The sequence below is a fragment of the Harmonia axyridis genome, chromosome 1 (genome assembly GCF_914767665.1).
Source record: "Harmonia axyridis chromosome 1, icHarAxyr1.1, whole genome shotgun sequence".
Classification (NCBI taxonomy): domain Eukaryota; kingdom Metazoa; phylum Arthropoda; class Insecta; order Coleoptera; family Coccinellidae; genus Harmonia; species Harmonia axyridis.
Window position 1 is genome coordinate 62,871,192 of NC_059501.1, and position 23,847 is coordinate 62,895,038.

General features: G+C 33.8%; 1 protein-coding gene across 1 annotated transcript in view; it reads right to left on the reverse strand.

Moving 5' to 3' along the window:
• Positions 1 to 21,195, reverse strand: part of LOC123685561 (tyrosine-protein kinase Src42A-like) — a 108,990-nt gene extending 87,795 nt beyond the window's left edge. The window contains exon 1 of the mRNA XM_045625238.1: positions 20,995 to 21,195. The gene's annotated coding sequence lies outside the window, so the exon portion shown is untranslated. The remainder of the gene's footprint in view (positions 1 to 20,994) is intronic.
• Positions 21,196 to 23,847: the final 2,652 nt, after the last annotated feature.

Genomic DNA, 23,847 nt, shown 5'->3' on the forward strand with positions numbered 1-23,847 from the left:
GATGCTCTGACAGAAACAGAAATCCGCAATAGATTAGGCGAAAAATCCATAAGATGCCTCATGTGTCCTAGATCCTGAATTGAAAATGATGTTATCAAAATGTGCTTGGAAGTTTCTCAATATTAAGAAACTATTTTTTTATATATTTTATATTTCGTTAGTTTCATGGTGATTTTTTTTTGTATTTCCATTTTGAAATAGTTGATGGATTGGTTTTCATTTATACATTAAGTTTCATGAATACAAATATTTTCGCAAGGTTTCATTATTTTTTTATTGATGTGCACACTACACAATAAAACTGCTAAAAATCAAGTAGCTTGATAGAATGAAGGTATATACTTGATAAATAAATACTTGACTTGACATTGAAAAACTACTACTCGACTTGAACTTGAATTGATTTCAAGTCAAGTAGATTGAACATCAAGTCAAGCCTCTAGGTGTGTATACAGGGCCGCCACCAGGACCGGCATAACGGATATTTCGCGGGGCGCCAAATTGTAGGGGCGCAAAGTCAGTTAATAAAACAAAACATACATTTGACACCAAAAAAATCTTAGTGAAAGTAGGTTGGTACTACTCTTTGCAGTGAAATGAAAAATTGCTAGGCGCCGCCGCCGATTTTATTGAAATCAAATAGTCGAAACAAGTAAAGCAAGTAGCGTGAATACCAAGTCAAGCCATGAATCTATAGTTGAGGCCTTTCAGATGAAAAATTTAAATCCATATACAAAGGCATCTATGTTGTTTCGTGAAAAATTATTCGTACAAAACTTTTGTATTTTTGCCGTAGAATACGGATCTGCTTTAGAAAACAGAATATTCCATTTGACCCCCTCTCCGTAAGGGTGAAGTAAATGGAAGAGGTTGTATTGTAAGTAGACATCATCCTCGAAACTATCAAGCTGATGGAATACTTCAAGAAATGGCGATTCAAAGTGAATATTTCGAGAACAGTTGCAATCTACTTCGAAGGAACAACAGTAAAGAAAGAGAAAGTAAAAACTGTACCCGCTGCTCAACCCAAAAAGTAAACCTTACTTAGTAAACAAGATGAAGATAATAAAAATAGTGCAAATGCCAAGCATTACGTATGCAGGAGTAACCTGGTATAATACGAAAGACAACAATGAAGATCAATTGCAGAGTACACTAAATACGATTATCAGAACAGCGGTTGGCGCCCCAAGGTATCTAACCAACCAACAAATCAGAGAAGAATTGAAAATTGAAACTATTGGCAAATAGTTAACAAACAAAGAAAGAATACAATAGGGACGCTAAAAGAGCACGAGAATAAGGAATTAAGAAAGATACTACATATCAAAATAACAACGAGAGATAAGAGGAAACACCTCTTTCAAAGAACCAAATAGAAGAAAAAAGTGACATGCAGTAGGGAGAAAAGTCTCTCAATTAGACAACAGTAGAAAATAGGAGAAATTAAAGTAGAGGCGTAGGGAATAAAATTCCAGTCCTTCTGCAAAAAGAAGATCTGAGTGAAACTATCAATCTTTCATTCGAAACATTTTTCCGTAACGTTGTTTCCTTTTCGAGACTTTTAACTGATTCAACTCAAATCACCCGGTATATAGCATTCTGCATAATATGCCTATTCGAAATGTCTTTTTTTTTGTAAATTCAAAACTCATTTTTTCCGTATTCTTTCATATTCAAATCGAAATAGAAACAACTCATAGCGTAATTTTATCACACTTAATATTTTTCAATAACTGTACATGAAATATTTTCACACATTCGCATAAAGTTACTACTCAAATTCCAATGACCCAGTGTTACCAACAGACCGCAATGTACACCTAGCATTACCACAATTCGTACAACGCTCTGCGACCGCTCAGCCAAGCATGATGTTTCTGATACCCGATGAATCATGTGTCAACCATGCTGTAGCCATATTTCATCGATCGGTGGTACGATCATTTGAATACAATTAAAACACCTAGGCGGGACCGCAGATGGCGCTGGGGTCTGTGGGCAGAAGTTAAGCCAGTCGGACACTTGACGATAATGATGAATGAACAGTCCCACGTGTACATTAACCCGATAAGTGAGTTATTTTGCCGATGATGAATGTCGTCGATAAATCAAGTATTCTATCAGGCTAGACGTTCCATTATTTTCTGCAGTTGTTGTACCTTTTTGAACGGTCTTTGGTGTTCGAAAAATGATAAACCTTTTCGCGATTCTTTTTTTAATGCACATAAATGATTTAAGTGATGCAAGAAATAAAAGACTTCTAGGTCAAAAAGGACCACGCACTGCATCAAAGGGAAAATGTCTTTCTGTGAATTTGCTTGATTTTTTATATGTTGAAATTCGTGATAAAAAATTTCTTTATTGCCTATTCGCTCTAAATTCAACCGTTTATATTTTACTGAATTGGCATATCTTAAAACAGTAGATTCTTGAGATAAAAAGGAACACTTTTATCCTTCAACATTTTTTCCGATTCGGTCTAGATAAAAAGATATAGCCATTTTAAATTTTCATGATAAACTATGCCACCCCCGGAAACCTGTACACTAAAGTTTTTCTAACCATAAGAGAAATTCGCTTCAGAATTATAAACTAACTTTATGTATCTAAGAATAATCTGTGCGCCGAGATATTCACACCGTCAAGTTTTAAGGTTATGTTATACAGTACCCAACAAAATATTGAGTAGATTTCATTGAAACTTTTCCACAAATGAGTGCTCGACTAAATACTTGCAGTTTGAAAAGAAATACATAGGTACATTATACTTATAAAATCACTGCAGAATTTGTTATCTTTGGGCTCTCCCTGTAAATCTGTACATGCAGGAATCATTTTTCTCTATAGTGGACTGTTTGAACAATTGATGCATATTCGATTTGGTTAATTAATATATATTGAAGGAGGGTTTGTCAAACCTGGAAGTTTGATATTTTAAGAAACTAGTAGACTTGAAAATCAAGCTCTTGACATACAATTTCATACATAATATCAAGTACTTGATATTACTTGAGCTTGATACGCACGAGTCGAACGGATATATTTCTGTAAGCTCGTGCAAGCTTAGACAAAATAATAATCTTCAAATGATAAAGACAGTGAGTTTGACATCGATCTCGCTAAGTTCATTCAAGATATCTCTTATAGATATTAGGTCAATAACGAGCACATGAAATGGCTTGGCTGAACCAAGCGCTCCCAAACGTTTTTCCGATCTTAGCTAAAATGGCCAAAGATTTTTCATAAACGTCAGCATCTTCAGATCTAGTTGAAAGACAATTTTCCAGAAATTGCAATGACTATTACAGAAATCCGCAATAGATTAGGCAAAAAAATCCATAAAATGTCTCATGTGTCTTAGATCCTGAATGGAAAATGATATCATCAAACAGTGCTAAAGCTATATTGTATATTTCGTTATGTTTTATTGTGATTTTATTCGTGTTCCAATTTTCAATGATTTTCATAAATACAAATATTTTTCCAAAGTTTCTTCTCATTTAATTATTTTTTATTGATGTGCACAATACACAATAAAACTGCTGAAAATCATGTACCTTGATAGAATGTACCTACTTGACTTTTCAAGTACTTGATAAATATCCGGTGTGAATTTGGCAGACCGTTTCCAGCAGACTGTTTGACGGAAACACCCGAAGGCGGTGACCAGTGGCGTGCGGCAAAAAGACGATTTATTATGGAACTATTCACTAGATCGGATACAAATTCAGGAAGTGGGTTCCGTATAGTATTCAGAGTATCCGTTGGAGGAAATATTGATTTTCTATAGATCTCGGGATATTTTAGCAACGTTTTTATTCAAAATATTTTCAGACTAACTTGAAAAATTCATATCTACGGAAGTACGCGTCGGAGCACAACCATATTTGAAATGTAGATAACTATTAGCGATGTGAATGAACTGTGGAAAGATGATTGACTTCCCTAGGGATCCAGGGGTAGTTTTTCCAACCCTTATATTTCGAAAATTCGTAACTTCGTAAATACGCGTCGGAGCATAACTATATTTGGAATATAGTTTACTATTAACGATGTGAATAAACTGTGAAAAGATGATTGACTTCCCTAGGGATCCAGGGGTAGTTTTTCCAACCCTTATATTTCGAAAATTCGTAACTTCAGAAATACGCGTCGGAGCATAACCATATTTGGAATGTAGATTACTATTAACGATGTGAATAAACTGTGAAAAGATCATTGACTTCCCTAGGGATCCAGGGGTAGTTTTTCCAACCCTTATATTTCGAAAATTCGTATCTCCGAAAATACGCGTCGGAGCAGAACCATATTTGGAACGTAGATTACTTTTAACGATGTGAATAAACTGTGAAAAAATTATTGACTTCCCTAGGGATCCAGGGGTAGTTTTTTCAACCCTTATATTTCGAAAATTCGTAACTTCGTAAATACTCGTCGGAGCATAACCATATTTGGAATATAGATTACTATTAGCGATGTGAATGAACTGTGGAAAAATGATTGACTTCCCTAGGGATCCAGGGATAGTTTTTCCAACCCTTATATTACGAAAATTCGTAACTTCGGAAATACGCGTCGGAGCATAACTATATTCGGAATGTAGTTTACTATTAACGATGTGAATAAACTGTGAAAAGATGATTGACTTCCCTTGGGATCCAGGGGTAGTTTTTCCAACCCTTATATTTCGAAAATTCGTAACTTCGGAAATACGCGTCGGAGCATAACTATATTTGGAATGTAGATTACTATTAACGATGTGAATAAACTGTGAAAAGATGATTGACTTCCCTTGGGATCCAGGGGTAGTTTTTCCAACCCTTTTACTTCGAAAATTCGTATCTCGGAAAGTACGCGTCGGAGCATATCTATATTTGGAATGTAGATTACTATCAACGATGTGAATAAACTGTGAGAAGATGATTGACTTCCCTTGAGATCCAGGGGTAGTTTTTTCAACCCTTATATTTTGAAAATTCGAAATAGTGGTTTGAGTGGAATTGATTGTTGCACTTGCTGAAATAAGCTATTTACTATGTAGATATACTCCATAGGGTGCTCTACGTAATAGTTTTGTGTCTGTTTTCTTCTTCCACCCACATGAGCTCATCCCACTTCTACCTGTAAAATATGATAGCAAATAGAAAACCCATATTTCCCATTTTACGAATTAAGGGATGATACAATGTACATTTGTAGATATTTAAGTCTGCTGCAATCACTGTTATATTTATTATATGTTCACTAGTTAGTGTGCGTAATTCTAGTTGAAGAGGGTAATCCCTTTAAACAAAAAAGGTCATATTTACTTTTTATATACTTAACAGTGTATAAACCAGTAAAAAGTTCTTGTTATCAAGTTGAAAAACAATAAAGTAAACTCAGTGTAAGAAATAGTTTCAGTCATATCCTAGACCAATTCTTTTTCACTACGATCATCTCCGCAGAGAGTATCACAGAATCGGTGTTTTTACAGATTATCGATTATATTTGGGTTGTGGCCATATCAATTGGTTACAACAGGCTGAATCCTGGGTGAGTTGAAATTGCGCGATAAACTAATCGTGGTACGAAAACTACCCCTGGATCCCAAGGGAAGTCAATCATCTTTTCACAGTTTATTCACATCGTTGATAGTAATCTACATTCCAAATATAGATATGCTCCGACGCGTACTTTCCGAGATACGAATTTTCGAAGTGAAAGGTTTGGAAAAACTACCCCTGGATCCCAAGGGAAGTCAATCATCTTTTCACAGTTTATTCACATCGTTAATAGTAATCTACATTCCAAATATAGTTATGCTCCGACGCGTATTTCCGAAGTTACGAATTTTCGAAATATAAGGGTTGGAAAAACTACCCCTGGATCCCTAGGGAAGTCAATCATCTTTTCACAGTTTATTCACATCGTTAATAGTAAACTACATTCCAAAGATGGTTATGCTCCGACGCGTATTTCCGAAGTTACGAATTTTCGAAATATAAGGGTTGGAAAAACTACCCCTGGATCCCTAGGGAAGTCAATCATTTTTTCACAGTTTATTCACATCGTTAATAGTAATCTACATTCCAAATATAGTTATGCTCCGACGCGTATTTCCGAAGTTACGAATTTTCGAAATATAAGGGTTGGAAAAACTACCCCTGGATCCCTAGGGAAGTCAATCATCTTTTCACAGTTTATTCACATCGTTAATAGTAATCTACATTCCAAATATAGTTATGCTCCGACGCGTATTTCCGAAGTTACGAATTTTCGAAATATAAGGGTTGGAAAAACTACCCCTGGATCCCTAGGGAAGTCAATCATCTTTTCACAGTTTATTCACATCGTTAATAGTAAACTACATTCCAAAGATGGTTATGCTCCGACGCGTATTTCCGAAGTTACGAATTTTCGAAATATAAGGGTTGGAAAAACTACCCCTGGATCCCTAGGGAAGTCAATCATCTTTTCACAGTTTATTCACATCGTTAAAAGTAAACTACATTCCAAATATAGTTATGCTCCGACGCGTATTGCCGAAGTTACGAATTTTCGAAATATAAGGGTTGGAAAAACTACCCCTGGATCCCTAGGGAAGTCAATCATCTTTTCACAGTTTATTTAAATCGCCAATAGTAATCTACATTCCAAATATGGTTGTGCTCCGACGCGTATTTCTGAAGTTACGAATTTTCGAAATATAAGGGTTGGAAAAACTACCCCTGGATTCCTAGGGAAGTCAATCATCTCTTCACAGTTTATTCACATCGTTAATAGTAATCTACATTCCAAATATGGTTATGCTCCGACGCATATTTCTGAAGTTACGAATTTTCGAAATATAAGGGTTGGAAAAACTACCCCTGGATCCCTAGGGAAGTCAATCATCTTTTCACAGTTTATTCACATCGTTAATAGTAAACTACATTCCAAATATAGTTATGCTCCGACGCGTATTTCCGAAGTTACGAATTTTCGAAATATAAGGGTTGGAAAAACTACCCCTGGATCCCTAGGGAAGTCAATCATTTTTTCACAGTTCATTCATATTGCTAATAGTAATCTACATTCCAAATATGGTTATGCTCCGAAGCGTACTTTCAGAGTTACGAATTTTCGAAATATAAGGGTTGTAAAAACTACCCCTGGATCCCAAGGGAAGTCAATCATCTTTTCACAGTTTATTTAAATCGCCAATAGTAATCTACATTCCAAATATGGTTGTGCTCCGACGCGTATTTCTGAAGTTACGAATTTTCGAAATATAAGGGTTGGAAAAACTACCCTTGGATCCCTAGGGAAGTCAATCATCTTTTCACAGTTTATTCACATCGTTAATAGTAATCTACATTCCAAATATGGTTATGCTCCGACGCGTATTTCTGAAGTTACGAATTTTCGAAATATAAGGGTTGGAAAAACTACCCCTGGATCCCTAGGGAAGTCAATCATCTTTTCACAGTTTATTCACATCGTTAATAGTAAACTACATTCCAAATATAGTTATGCTCCGACGCGTATTGCCGAAGTTACGAATTTTCGAAATATAAGGGTTGGAAAAACTACCCCTGGATCCCTAGGGAAGTCAATCATTTTTTCACAGTTCATTCATATTGCTAATAGTAATCTACATTCCAAATATGGTTATGCTCCGAAGCGTACTTTCAGAGTTACGAATTTTCGAAATATAAGGGTTGTAAAAACTACCCCTGGATCCCAAGGGAAGTCAATCATCTTTTCACAGTTCATTCACATCGTTAATAGTAAACTACATTCCAAATATGGTTAAGCTCCGACGCGTACTTCCGTAGATATGAATTTTTCAAGTTAGACTGATAATATTTTGAATAAAAACTTTGCTAAAATATCCCGAGATCTATAGAAAATCAATATTTCCTCCAACGAATACTCTGAATACTATACGGAACCCACTTCCTGAATTTGTATCCGATCTAGTGAATAGTTCCATAATAAATCGTCTTTTTGCCGCACGCCACTGGTCACCGCCTTCGGGTGTTTCCGTCAAACAGTCTGCTGGAAACGGTCTGCCAAATTCACACCGGTTGATAAATAAATACTTGAATTGACATTGAAAAAATCCTACTTGACTTGAACTCAAATTGATTTCAAGTCAAGTACCTTGAATATCAAGTCAAGCAGCAGACATTTTGCCGGGGCGCCAAATTGTAGGTGGGCAAAGTTAGTTAATAAACAAGACATACTTTCCGACGCAAAAAATACCTTAGTGAAACTAGGTACCACTGTTTGTAGTAAAATCAAAATTTGCTAGGCGCCAATTTAATTGTAATCGAATAATGCAAAGTAGGGTGGCGGAATTTCATTTTGGCAGGGCGCTAAAATGTCTGGCGGCGGCCCTTTGACTATATATTCTTCAGTAGATAAATCAACTTCAGTTTGAACTTCAGTTCATTCTTATTTCATTTTCTTATTTATGTGTGATGTGTCATGTCCCCGGAAAAAACCACAAACATCGATGCTTAGGTTCAGTTGAACTCGTTTTCTTGTTTTATTTTTGAATGACTATTTTCTGTAGATGGAAATATTGAATTTTTTATTACTCTTACAGTGAGTATCTCTCTTCTTTTTTATTTTATTGTTCTTTTTTTTCCATACCATACATTGCTCAATACGCTTTGACGTTGGATAACCTAGTGTAGATTTTTCATTTTTTGTTTTATATTTGAATTCATGTGTTGTCACATTCTTATATGTTTGATGTTTTTTAATTATTTATGTAATCATTTTAATGTACTCATATTCAGTTTCTCCATGATCATATGTCACTGATTGTATAATTTATCGTTTTTAGCCTGAAGAAAGCCTAATAAAGGCCCAAACGTTGTGAAGGAATAGAATAAGACTGGTTAGATTTGTTGTTCCTGAAATATGTTACTTACTTCAATGTTTGAAATCATTAAATGATCATCTTCCGTTTGATAATCGCCTCAAAAAGATGAACCCTAAAAAGAGTAGACCAACACTTCATAGGTAAAAAAAAAGCCTTCCACCATTTTGCAACTTATTCCCGAACGAACAAACCAACCAGCACCATAAATTCTTATTTAATTTAAAAAATCGAATTTATTCGAAATCGAATGTAGTTCATCTCGAAATTTCTCCATCGATGCATCACAACATAAAAAATTCATCCAGCTTGCCTCAGACTTGAATATGCATTAGTATTAGCCTCTATCGACTCGGGTTCGTGGTCTAACGTATCGTTGAAATCTCCAACGCTTCAGGTCGCGGTAGTAAGTGTTCAATGAAAGATCGATTATGTGGGCAATAAATGGAATATCGGAGGTGTAACTTATCTCTTCGTATCGTACACGATTCATTTGTCGTATTGTACGATGTACGAAGGGACGAGGCGAGGTCAGGTTTGAGCGTTTTGTCATATGGCGAGTCTTGAGATTGGGCAACATCGTTCGCTTGGCAAGGTCTTTTTTGGTTATTGTTGAGCGCCTACGTGGTTCGACGTATCGTTGGCGTTATCGATGTGATTCGATAACATTTATTTCGATTCATCTACATGAATAGTGTCAGCATTCTATGGTCTGTCGACCAATTAAGGGACAAATAGAATGATTTTCCTCTAGGTAGAGAATGTGTTATGTTCCTTCTTTATTTCTTTTTTTCTTTGATGTGTATTACTAGTACTAATACAAGTTGTTCAACTTTTTTTGCTTCAAATTTCAATCATTTACTCCTTGCCTTACTATCTATGTTTCACAAAAAAAAAATAAATTCAAACAGCTCCTTCTGTGTATTGCAGTTTCTTTGTCAGTTAGTATCATCGATAACATGTCTTAAAAAATTTGGTACAAAATTCTTCAAACACTTTCAAAAAGAAAACAAGGTTGAACGACTGCAATTTTTCAAAATAGGTTTTTTGATAAGGAAATGGCACAATGTCGTCATGTTTTTGATGATTATTTTGAATAACCTTCATCCAGTAGAGTCTTGTAACTTTTATAATTTTGAAATAGGTTTTATTGAAAAGTTCATAATAAACATCTTTATTTTAAATTAAATATGAAGTCCATGGTCTTCAACAATACGCAGTCTTTTGGGTTCATCTCGCATTAAGCCTTGGACCTTTTGAATGTTATTATCACTAAAAATTCGTCATCTTAACTGTTTCTCGTTTCCCGCATCCCAACCTTCTTTGAATACAAATCAAACTTTAAGACCCAGTATCTCAAAAAAAAAAAACGTTTGCGGTCCCATGTTTATAGGACTTTTTTTCTGAGTATGATCCGAGGAATCCGTTATTTTCGTTTTTACCTCCTATTTAGGAACACCCTGTAGAGTAATATTCAAGTATATAATTGATGCATTGAAATGAATGAAACCTAATATCTAGGTAAGTATAGTTCCTTCAATGGGGACTTCCCATTCTCACCAAATAAATGAAGAGGAAGGACAAATCGTAGTTACCTCCACATGCTTTATCACACATCTTTCCATTAACGTAATCGTTGTAACTTGTAACCTTATACTACACTGCATCCTTAATTATATGAACAGAAAATTTAATCGATACATTTTATATGTAAGTAGGTACCTACTACCTTTGACACGTAAAATGAAAATGTAGTATCACTCATTTCCCAAAGGAATGGAAGTTTTGGGATATTTTGAAAATACAGGGTGTTTATCAGAAACACAGAAACAGGACTATAGTCGCGTTATCAACAATATACTTCGTTTTCGAAGCAAAAACCGTTTCATATTTTTCGACTCTGATTTCATACACTTTCGGTTGGAAAATTTTTTTTCGCTGTAACTAGATGTGTAAAAAAAAATTCTGTTCGATTTATGAAAATTGTTGTTGTGATTCATTTATTTTTATTCAATTTATTAGTGGAGTTTTTCGAGTTCACAGAGAACATAACATTATAATATTACTATAACTATTATACTAAAATTACAGTTTCTCCAAGTAACTTTTATTTTCCTAAGATGAATATAAACCTTTGAATATCCTGTGTACCACTACACACTACAACTTCAATTTATTAGTGAGCGTTTCAATTTCTACTCATTTATGAATAATTTGGCCCAGAGAACGACTGAAATAATTCACACAAAATTTTGGAACCCAATGTTTCAGTAAAATATTTGTCATATCAATCATCGATTATTAAGTATTTTCCAGATGATTGTATGACCACGAAATGACGTAAACAAAAAATCGAAAGAAATAATGACGAGTAAATATAAGTGAAACCTGATCCAAATATTTACACTTTATATCAATGAATTGCGTCAATTGTTTATTCTTCAAGAACTCATACAAACAATTTGGCATTATTAGGACACGGTGTAGCCAAATAATTGCTATTTTTCTTCAATAACGTTCTTCCAATGTATAATTTGAAAATAGTAGAAAAATACCTACGTTATTAGAAATAATTAACTACTAAAATCAATTCGATGTAGGTACATATAAATTAAACTGGATATCAAAAGTAGACTTCTGAAATCCAACGATAAAGTTCATTCAATATTGAAAACACTAAATTCTGCAACATTAACCATAATATCTTTCGATACACTTCTTATCTTGAAATGCCATTTCTTTCTAATAACAAAAATTAATTAATGTATTAAAAAGATGATATTTAATCACAAATTAAAGATACAAATGAATAACTCACTTCGTTCAGATTCTATTTGATATATTCTCTTCTCGAATTTGTGGGAATTATAAAATTATTCTTTTTTATATTCAATATCGAATTTTATCTAGCAGGACACATTTGAATTTTAGAATTTTACTCTACTTCAGAAAATAAGAAAAAAATTCTTTTTGATTTCTTGAATTCTACCATATTTGAAACAAAATTAAGGGTACCTAATTAAATTCGTATTTTAATATTCGACGTATGGAGTTGTTGTGAAAATTAATATGATATAAATCTGTTGCAGAAGTTTTCATTCGCTCTGAAATGACGCTTCAGCTTTCGTGCAAGAGATTCAACTTTTTTGTGATTATCTTCTTGTGTATCCAGGCCAAAATTTGAATGGGAATGCTATTTCGGAAGACACTCAATATGCTAATCCGCCAGACGTAAGCACTCATTTGGAAAAGTAAAATTCTGATGTATTTCAAAATAATGAAAATTTCGTACTGAATACCTTCCACAAACGAGTTTATTTTCATTGTGAAAATCAATAAACAATGTAAATGTATTTTGAATTTTACTTTCATTAATATCGCACTGTCCGTTCATGCAAATATCAAGATATTTGAAAGCATATTTTGATTTGGAATCAAGATAACCAAAAAGTGTGAATACCAACAAGGTCAATCTGTTGATTCACTTATTTTTAACAGTAAATATTTCTACAGAGTTTGATAAAGAAAATGGTCTCTATGCTTTCTCGATTTCCATGTCAATGAACATACCGGGTGGCCCACCACAGAAGAGGTTTTAAGGGTATAAAAATATATTTTGAAAATATCTTTTTATGATGTGTATAGGGTAGTCACAAGCATAATTTAAAATTAATTTCATATTGACAGTGTTCGAAAACAAAATTATAGACCAAATTTAGACTTTTTTCAATGGAGCACCCTGTATATGACTTCAACAATGGAATGGCAAACTCAGATAATGGTGAGTTTCTTCAGATCCCTTAGAAGCACCATTGATGTAGACAATGTTTTCCCAAATAGACATATTGAACTACTATACAAATAATGGCCAAAAACTTTCTTTTTTTCAAATGGCACCTCCTGAAAAACTATAATGTTTAGGTGTGGAAAAATCTAGATAGATAGTTTCGAAATTAATTTTTACGTTCAATAACATACCTAAAGAAGTACTGGGTATGCCATTTGAAATATGAAAATATTGGCAAATATTTGTAATTAATTTTAATATTAATTAGGATCATTCTATATAATTCAGAATTAAAATTTACTTTTCTGTATAGGTGTAGCCAATAAGTATACTCGAAAAAATAGTGTCTGTTTTCGGGAAAAATTGGTTTTTTCATTAATTACAAATTAAAAACTTTTGGCCATTTTCTGGTAAATGATGCTTGTAAGATATAAAGTGATCTAAAGAAACACATTTTTATTTGAGCTTGCCATTGCATTTTTGAATTCGCATACAGGGTGTTACATTGAAAAACTTTGATCTATATCTTGTTTTCGAGTACCTTGTACCGGGTTTTTCACCATAATTTGACCCCCCCTTTAACTTTGTTACTGAAAGAGGTAGAAAAAAATGTTTTCTGCAAAAGTTTCACAAAATCGACTAGTGTTTTTTAAAATGATTTCAAAAAATGAAATATATACAGGGTGGGCAACATATTGATAGCAACTTCATTTTTTCAAATGGAACACCCTGTATATTTTTCTATATTTGACTTGCTCTTATTCCCCTGATTTCGAATATATAACATATGTTTGGCCTATCTCTCTTATTCTGAGTACCACAGAGTTTCAAATTTTAAGAACCACTTGGCAATCTAAGTAATCAGTTTTCAAGTGGAAGGCTGTGATAATTCGAAATGCTCTTTTTTGAGTTATCTCATTGGCAACGATATACGTTTCATACACAGAAAGAGGAAAAATTTGAAATATTTTCACTTTATGTGAAGAACAATAAAAATAAGAAAGCTACAAGGGCAGAATATATGGAGTTGCATCCGAATCATCCAATTGTAATTTATAGTGAAAAGCGTATATCATATTGTTGCCAACGATATAACTCAAAAAAAAAAAACATTTTGAGTAATCGCAGCCTACCACTTGAAAACTGATTACTGAGCATGCCAGGTGGTTCTTGAAAATTTGAAACTCTGTGGTATTCAGAATAAGAGAGATAGACCAAACATATGTTATATATTCGAAATCAGGCGAAAAAGAGCTAGTCAAATATAGAAAAATATACAGGGTGTTCAATTTGAAAAAATGAAGTTGCTATCAATATGTTGCCCACCCTGTATGTATTTCATTTTTTGAAATCATTTTAAAAAACATTAGTCGATTTCGTGAAACTTTCATAGATAACATTTTTTTGTACTTCTTTCAGTAACAAAGTTAAAGGGGGGGTCAAATTATGGTGAAAAACCCGGTACATATGAAAATAATTTTCGGATAACTCCATACAAATAACAAAAAATATTCCCAAAATATCTTTATTTACTCCGTTAAAATGAGATCACATCTGTGGCGGGCCACCCGGTATATCACATAAATACACTGAAGATTTATGTCTTTGTTCTCTGAATAGACTAGCTAATCAAATAGCAAAAAACATACGCTTCTAATCAATAATCGAAGACAAACGAAATTTCACTCGAAATATCGTTATCGCAGCTCGATATTCTTTTGTTCTGTTATTATCGCTTCTTATTCCAACTTATCGTGACTCAAACAACCTTATTTTCTCCGAGAACTGAAAAAGCATTAGCGCCAAACCGGCTTGGATATAAATGAGTGAATTGTTTGCAATATATATATATATATATATATATATATATATATATATATATACAATTATGGAATTCACTGTAAAAGTGGGTTCTTCGTTGAAAAAAGGTTGATAACGATTACAGGTACAGTATCAGTCGTTCTTTTGTTTCTATTTAAGGTTTTTCAGTAAATGGTTGACTAATAGGACCAACTGAACACATAATATCTGAATAGTTAGTCATTATAAATGCAAGAAGATAGCCTAAAGCTACCTGCGAAATTCGATGTGATGTTACTTCATTGCCACACACAATATCTTATTATTTAAGGGTGCTTCTGCGAGGAATCATAATAATTCAAATCTGAATCAATCTGAAAATATTATAGGGATATACAGGGTGGCCACTTTTTCAATGGGATTGTATTGGTAACTTTTAAACCATAAGAGTTAGAAGGTCGGTCAAATGGAGAAAAAGTTGCATGCATAGAAGCATTATCAAGCAGTTCAAACAAATCGAGATTATCAGGGCCGGTTATTGAGATATCATAACAAAAGTAAATTCTGTCATTTTGATTTTTCTTTTTTTCCCACTTTATTTCAAATATTATCAAAAAATGTTAAAGGAATTTTTTATTCGACAGTAAATTGTTCTCAATTTGACGTAATCAGATTTCGTATCCAACGTTTCGTGCTCTCTGGGCCACCCTCAACCTCATTTTTTTCAATACGGACCTGTATATTTATGACATTTTTCGAAATAACTTTTAACGCTGAATTCAAGGATATATCATACAATGTCATTCAAAGTTGATTTTCCGGTTATTTTGACCCTTATCCAAATTTCTTTGGGTCGGATCTGTATTACATTTCGGTAGTTTTAGTTTAATTAACAACAAGCAATACATTTCGATGAGAAAATCAATTTACTCATCTTGAACTAAATGGAACATATCAGAATCAAATCAAGAAACAAATAATAATTATTTACATATTTCAATTCATAATAATTAAACGAATTATCATTTAATGAAAGAAAAATCGAATGATTATTCGAAAGTAAATGAAAATGAATGAAGTAAGTGTCCGAAATGTCCACCATTTTGTAAAATGTTCTGGAACCAATACTTCTTATACATTTGCTTATTTCGTCTTCTTGAATACCTTCCTATACATTCTCAATCTTCTCGCGAGAAATCACTGTTGTTGGATTTGTCATTTGTTCCAGAATCGAACTTTATTTTGATATCATTACGATATAAGTTTTGAAGGCTTAGTATTCAAATTTAAAATCATTGTATTCGCGTCTCTTGACTATTTTATTAACAGCTGTTTTTGATAAATTGCATTCACTACAGATCCGACCCAAAGAAATTTGGATGAGGGTCAAAATAACCTGAAAATCAACTTTGAATGACATTGTATGATATATCGTTGAATTCAACGTTAAAAGTTATTTCGAAAAATGTCATAAAATATACAGGTCCGTATTGAAAAAAATGAGGTTGAGGGTGGCCCAGAGAGCACGAAACATTGGATACGAAATCTGATTACGCTAAATTGAGAACAATTTACTGTCGAATAAAAAATTCCTGTAACATTTTTTGATAATATTTGAAATAAAGTGGGAAAAAAAGAAAAATCAAAATGACAGAATTTACTTTTTTTTATGATATCTCAATAACCGGTCCTGATAATCTCGATTTGTTTGAACTGCTTGATAATGCTTCTATGCATGCAACTTTTTCTCCATTTGACCGACCTTCTAACTCTTATGGTTTAAAAGTTACCAATACAATCTCATTGAAGAAGTGGCCACACTGTATAACCGCAACATGTAAATTTTCAGCTCAAAAATGTGATCAGTTTTCTATGAACTCCTAATAGGGCATCGCAGTGAATCACACTGTATAAAGATGTAGAGATTTTGGCGTAACAACTGTTTCCGCAATTTAAGAAATGAATCTAGGATATCATGAGTGAGCCGTTATTTAACTAGATCGAGAAAGAAATCACTAATGTAACAGACCTAGAATACGAAATAGTTTGTATGTCATTCAGAAAGATGTCTCATTTCAGGAAAGACACATCAAGCATGCCAATGATCTTGTATTTCAAATATTGAAGGGATTATAGTTCATAAAATAATAAGTTAATTCTTCACGATATATTATGTAATATACGAACTATAAGTAATTGAGCAATTAATATTTAATTTTCAACATTTATCCACAGCGCATTGAAATCCTTCATATCCACATTTTGCTAACACATAGTTAGTACTTTCATCAGTTATAACTAGCACAATCAAAGTCATATACAAGTTTAACCAAAATCTACTGAACACTAGAAGAGTTGAGATGTGATTCATTTTCTCACATTGTATAATTGTATTGTCAGATGTTCCAGAAACATTCTCATCACACAATTTTATAAAGCAATAAGAGAATTATATGCAAATTATTCATGTGCGAATCATGTATTGTATGAGTGGAAATCAATTTTTTTCATTGATAATTTCCCAACTTGTCCAGTAAAAAAATCTCAATAGCCCATACATTTATAATGCAATATTGATTGAAAAAAAAAAACTTCAAAATGTGTCAATTATGTGTGAAATCAGTTTCATTGATTATAAATTTTAAGTTTATTATTCTGAATAATAAATACAAATACCTGCAATCGCTTGAAATAAACATATTCAATGACCACCAAAGTTTTCACAATTTTTTCTACACAAATTGTAGAAATTAATTACATAAAGTGAGGTATAAAAGTCAGTGCAATATCACTTGATCCCTCTAGTTTGAGAACCAGATCCAAGAGGTCTCAAACACCTGAGATAAAAACATACTTTCTCGAAAACAATATCAGACACAATAATTCAACCCAAAACAAGTAATGATAATAATTGGTGATAATTTTCCAATTCGATATTATATTTGTATGGGTTGGTTTCAAAGTAATGTTCATTTAGCTCTCAATATCTTAAGAGACAGTACATATCAAGTTTTTCCATCCATCGAATTCATCGAAGATCTTTGTTTTTAAACACGATTCATCACATGACCATGGCCTTCTCCAGCTCTAGCACTTGAATCCTTCCGTTTCTTTAGAAACATTTCCTCATTGTAAAACATCGAAACAGAATAATAAGTTTGACCAAGGATTATTATATTTTCATATACATAATTCTATATTTTGACTGTACATTGAATTTTTCACTTGAACATGTATTCCCGAGTCAGATAGAGGAGTATATCAAACATGATATAATTCAGATTTCTTCTGTTTCGGGTATTTGCTTAAATTATACGAACTGGTTATCGAAAAATGAAGAATAACTTTTACTCATTCATTTGAATTGTTAATTGCATTCTTCGGATGATACAACCTTGACTTGCCAATAGAACTAACTGTTACAAGATATGTTTTCTGAATTTCAAACCATTCATATCCTAATCGGAGATTGTGATAACTTCATATTGAACATATTTGCACAACATTTAAAGAATACAGTTAATATCTCACCTTTTCCTGTGAATTTTTGGATCGGTGAAATCGGATATTTGTTCTCAACTCACATAAATGAGAATTGAATGAGTAACTTACTATATATAAAAAAATATGTTTTTACAATAACTCATTATAGAAAATGGTACTACTCATTCACCTTCATTTCTAAAGATATTCCTAACTCCATAACAAATACTATTAACGAGTCTGAAAAAACCATCTTCAATATTCTCCGGTTATTTTCTCATAAAATTAAAATATATCGTAAATTTCTCAACAGTTAAATGTGATTCATGTAAATTCTTGTTTGGAACCAGGTAATATAGATGGAATTATAGAAGTCGAAGTGCTTGTCTGACCTCGTTCTTCAACAAACGCCCAATACAAAAACAGGTGTTGTTTAAACGTACACAAACGTTAAGGACTAAAAAAGCGAAAGATTCATAACGGAGGTTAAAATTCGAAGAAAAAATCCAAGTAAAACAACAATTGAGCGTGAGGAGTTTTTGAGAGCTTGTTCATTCAAGCGTCTTTTGCACCCTGTACGCTGTGCATGACAATGTTTAAAATTATGTGATGTTATTTATTTTGATGTTATTGTTGTCGGTTAGTTTCTCTAGAAAAAGTTACTAAACGATATTTATGGATTTTATTCCATTAATTTCGATGAAAAAATTAATGTAAGATAATAGTTATTTATAATACAAGCGCAAAAGCCATTGACATTCTTCCACGAGTTCAAGATTAAAAAACTAGCCACTTTGTGGCTAGTTGAATGAACGAGCAATTTAATGAGCCTTTTGTACGATTATTATACCTACATTATTTTCTCCAATTCACTGGATTTTCATTGAAATGAATGGAATACTACCATAAATATCTTTTAGTGATTTTCGCATCGAAAAATGTGGTAATTGGCAGAATTGTTTTCTGTAACACAAATTTGACAGATAGCAGATGAATTTCTGGCAGGAAAGTTCCGAGTAATAATAATAATTAATAATAATATAATAATTAAATATAACCATGAAATCTGTGCGAATCTGCGATATTCTTGAATGAATGGATCACCCACAGAATTAGAGAATAGTTATTTGTTTTACTATAGTCAGCAAAGTAATAGATTGATTGCCGCGGATGATAGTTCATAGCCTCGCTTTGCTCGGCTAGGAATTCAGCAAAGGCAGTCAATCTACTTTGCTACCGAGTTGAAGGTTTGATTTTTTCTTCGATTATTGATAATGATTTTATGTGGGATATTGTATTTGCCAATTATTACAATTGCTATAATCTTTTATTTTTTCTGTAGTGATAAATTTGAACGAAAATAAGTGCCGCGCGAGCTAACAATCGATCAAAAGCAACAACGTGTTAATCATTCTGAGCAGTGTCTGAAGCTGTTCAAGTGCAATAAACCTGAATTTTTCCGTCGTTATGTTACAGTGGATGTAACATGGCTCCATCATTTCACTTCGGAGTCCAATCGACAGTCAGTTGAGTGGATCTCACACGATGAACCGAATCCAACACAACAGTCAGCTGGCAATGTTATGGCATTAGTATTCTGGGATGCGCAAGGTATAATAAGCATTGATTACCTCCAAAAGGGACAGCGTTTATTATATAGCGTTATTGGGCGGTTTAGGCATGAAATAGTTTAAAAAAAGCTCCATTTGAAGAAAGACAATGCGCCGTGTCAAAAATCAATGAAAACAATGGCAAAATTGTATGAATTGGGCTTCGAATTGCTTCTGCATCCACCGAATGAGCCAGATCTGGTTCCCAGCGCCTTTTTCCTTTTCTCAGACCTCAAAAGAATGCTCGCTGGAAAGAAATTTAGCGCCAATGAAGAAGAAACCGCCGATATTGAGGCCTATTTTGAAGCGGAAGACCAATCGTACTACAAAAATGGTAACAAAAAGTTGGAAGATCGCTATAATCGCTGTATCGCCCTCGAATGCAACTAATTGTTGAATAATAAAATCTAATTTTGCCAAAAAAAATTGTGTTTTACTATGATAGACCGGGGTCATTTCAATTGGCTTGTTAGGCAGGTAAGCAGTCACTTCGCTGCCTAGGCAGGAAAAGTAGTACTCTGCTGATTGATATGTGTCTGCAACATTAATATCCACTGTCAATCGAAGAAAAAATAATGCAACATTAGACGATATTTTCTCTATTTCAGTCAAGTTTTGTGAAATATTGTCGAAATTCAGTGAAAATTTCAGATTTTACATCCTAGTGACGTTTGATGTGTATCTTGGCAGTTGGTGTGACTGTTACGAAAATTGACAGATTACGGAATTTGAATCGTAAGTTTCGAATTTAGAAATAATTTATTATTACGCATTAAATTCGTGAATTATGTCTGACGAAATCGATTTAACACTATCAGAATCAAGAGAAATTGCGAATAATGTTGCAAATCATTTCACTATATCCAAATTATATTTTATTGACGTTTGTTGAAATTTGATAGGATTGGAAGTCAGTATAGACAATAACTGAAAACAATGCTGAAATGAGTTCATTACAGCACTGTTTTTAGAATTGTAATGAACTCATTACGATACTGAAAAAAGAGAAAACTCATTTTAACACTCGTTGTTTAAAACCTCGTTTTGGCTCGTTTTGGATTTTCGAATATCAATGCATTCAGCACTCGTATTCATTATAATCTAAGCGGGGCACTTTGTCTTAAAGGTGGAAACTCGCTCTAGAGTTCCTCGATTTGACGATTTTATATTTTATAGACTTATGGTGGGCGTCAGCAAATTTTAATTGCGATCATTGTCGCATCAGAACATACCATACCAAATCAACTAGTTGATCGGCCGATCAAAGATTTATGATCAGCAATCAAAATCCGGTATGCCAGCCGGAGCGACCAAAGTGGCCGAACGATTTTTTTCAGCCGAAGAAATCGTGTGCCGAATGTAGACCGCCGTAAAACAAGGGTACATCCTGATTCACAAAAGTAAACAAGCGGGGCGACATAATCAAGCGTCGACCCAGAAAGAGACAGAAGTGGTACCTTGGAAAGAATTACGGTTAAGTTAATCCTTTCGGAGACTGTCTTTTCGCTGCCGAAGACGGCCGCAATGAGAGCCACACTTGTCACACGACACTGGAACTAACGTACGTTTTTCACACGAGCCCGAAAACGACGCTCGTACTGTTGAAACTCTTCGGCGCGGAGGAGCTTTGCAACGACAGGTGATCGCGACACGACTGATGGCTGTGGCGAGGTGCGCGAGTACGGGAGCGGTGGTCGACGGAGCTGCGGCAGGCTGGTGGGGTCACCGCCGTCGGTGAGGATGCTGGAGGGTCGAATGCTGCGGTGTAGACCGCGATTGTGGCGTGAAGAGACGAGTCGTGTGTGGAATTTTCCAATTTTGAACCGGGAATGGTCTCGAACGATAAAGCTATGATGAATCCGTCATTAAATTAATTTCAAGACATTCAGACAATTTTTCAATTCTGAAAAAAGTACCTCCTCGAGCGGGACTCGAACCCGCAACCTCCGAATAACTAATTCGACGCTCAATCCAGCTGAAGATTCGCCGCAATGAGGAAGCACTAATCTCAGAATCAAGTGTTGATATGCCTAACGAACTATATACACTGTGTCCGTAAAGTATAGAACGAATTCAATTTTAGCTAAACAGACCATTTTAACAAATAATCCTGGAACACGTCGATTTTTTATTTTAATTTACCGTATTTTAAAATAATAATCTAATATACAGAGTGAATTACTTTCGAGTAATGACGTCAACGTATTTTTTTTAATGGAACACCCCCATTTTGTCTCAATTTTCCGATTACTCTAGCTGAGGTGATTCCAAAATTGTATCACATGTTGATTCGAATTGGTACAGGGTGGACAAAAATACAATAGTTTTGTGAGTGCTCATAAAGTACCGCGTAACATTCTTTATTAGTTAAATTAACAATATTATCAAAAATACTTATTGTCTAGCGGCAATGGGTTTGAATGTAACACCCTGTAGTTTGTTACATTTTTAGATTAATAAAAATTAGCTGTTTCCAAACATGTTTGGTACTTGAGGGCTAGCAGACAGAATACGAAAGAAATTTAAAAAAAAAACATAGTCGCCTAGTTTTATGTGAAATGTCATTATTTGTTTAGTCATTTATTGGTGTTCAATGATAGATTAGTACTACAATATTTTTGGTATTCGTGAATGTTTTAATTATTGCTTAGAATTAATTTATTATTTTTGTCCACCCTGTACCAATTGGAATCAACATGTGATACATTTTTGGAATCACCTCAGCTAGAGTAATCGGAAAATTGAGACAAAATGTGGGTGTTCCGTTTAAAAAAAAATGACGGTGACGTCATTATTCGAAAGTAATACACCCTGTATATTAAATTATTATTTTAAAATACGGTAAATTAAAATAAAAAAATCGACGTGCTTCAGGATTATTTCTTAAAATGGTCTGTTTAGCTAAAAATGAATTCGTTCCATACTACTCGGACACAGTGTATATAATTCGCAAAGGTTGTGGAATGTTGAAATTTAGAAAGAACATAATACTGTCAGTGATCATCGCAACTCTATTAACCTTTCCTCTCGCATCGTCGACATATATCGACGCCAGCTTTATTCAGGTTTCTGAATCTTCCGATCAACCGAGCCAGGGATAAATACGTGGATATCGTTCAACGTTTGTGTGTTAATAAATTAAATTAATTTCACGGCATTCAGACAATTTTTCAATTCTCGGTGGCTTAGTGGATTGAGCGTCGAACTAGTTATTCGGAGGTTGCGGGTTCGAGCCCCTCTCGAGGAGGTACAATTTTCAAAATTGAAAAATTGCCGTGCCGTGAGATTTATTTTATTTATTAACACACAGACGTTAAACGATATTCGCGTATTAAATTCTATTCTGTTCGAGCAGAAATAGATAGAAGCATTAAATTATCATGGTGGGTTGTGATCTTGTGTACCGCGGATTAAGAGGAAACACCACCACGTGGCTACTCACTTCAGAACGAAATTAGAGATAGTTCTTCTTACGAATCACCGATTTTTTTTTGAGATTTTCACATAATTTCCTAAAAAATAATTTACATTATAGAAGGTCAATATTTTTTGTTTGCGAATAATAAAAAAAAATTTGTAACTCTTCGTTTTTCGCGAAAAAATTGATGATATGTACTCTGTACAAAGCACTGATATATTTTTGAAATATTCGTGAAAAAACCTAACAAAAATTCATTGCAAAAGAGGTGAAACTTTAATTCCGTGAAAAAAAATAATCGACCGTCGTACAGTGCTGCCTTCTACTTATTTCCTTCGAAAAAAGAAAGAATATGATGTGAACATCATAAATGTTTGGTCGCCAGAGGGGCTCCAAAGTTTGACTGATACGTGAAAAACCACGTGGTGGTAATCCCTCTTAAGTTCGTTAGGGCCGTTCGAAATTTTGGGTCCCTACTAATTTCGAAACTACAAGTTCAATGTTCACTGAAAGCATATCGAGACTTATGAGACTTAGAGAGAAAATCTTCAAAGATTCCGATCTCTTTTTTCTAAATAATAAGATATCAGAAATAAGAGAGAAGGTTTCCGAAGATTCGGAATTGGAGGAATTAATTGATCAAGACTCGTGTCAAACGCAATAAGAATTGACAAGATCATTGGGAGTGACACAACAAGCCATTTTAAAACAGCTGAAAGTCATGGAATGATTCAGAAACAAGGAAATTGGGTGCCGTACGTGTAGAAGTCGAGATTTTGAACGGCATTTGTTTGCTTGTGAACAGCTGCTTGCAAGGAAAAGACAGAATGGCGAGTTGAATAAACGAGTGGTAGAATGAGCCTTTTCTACGAGTATTGTACATTATTTTTCC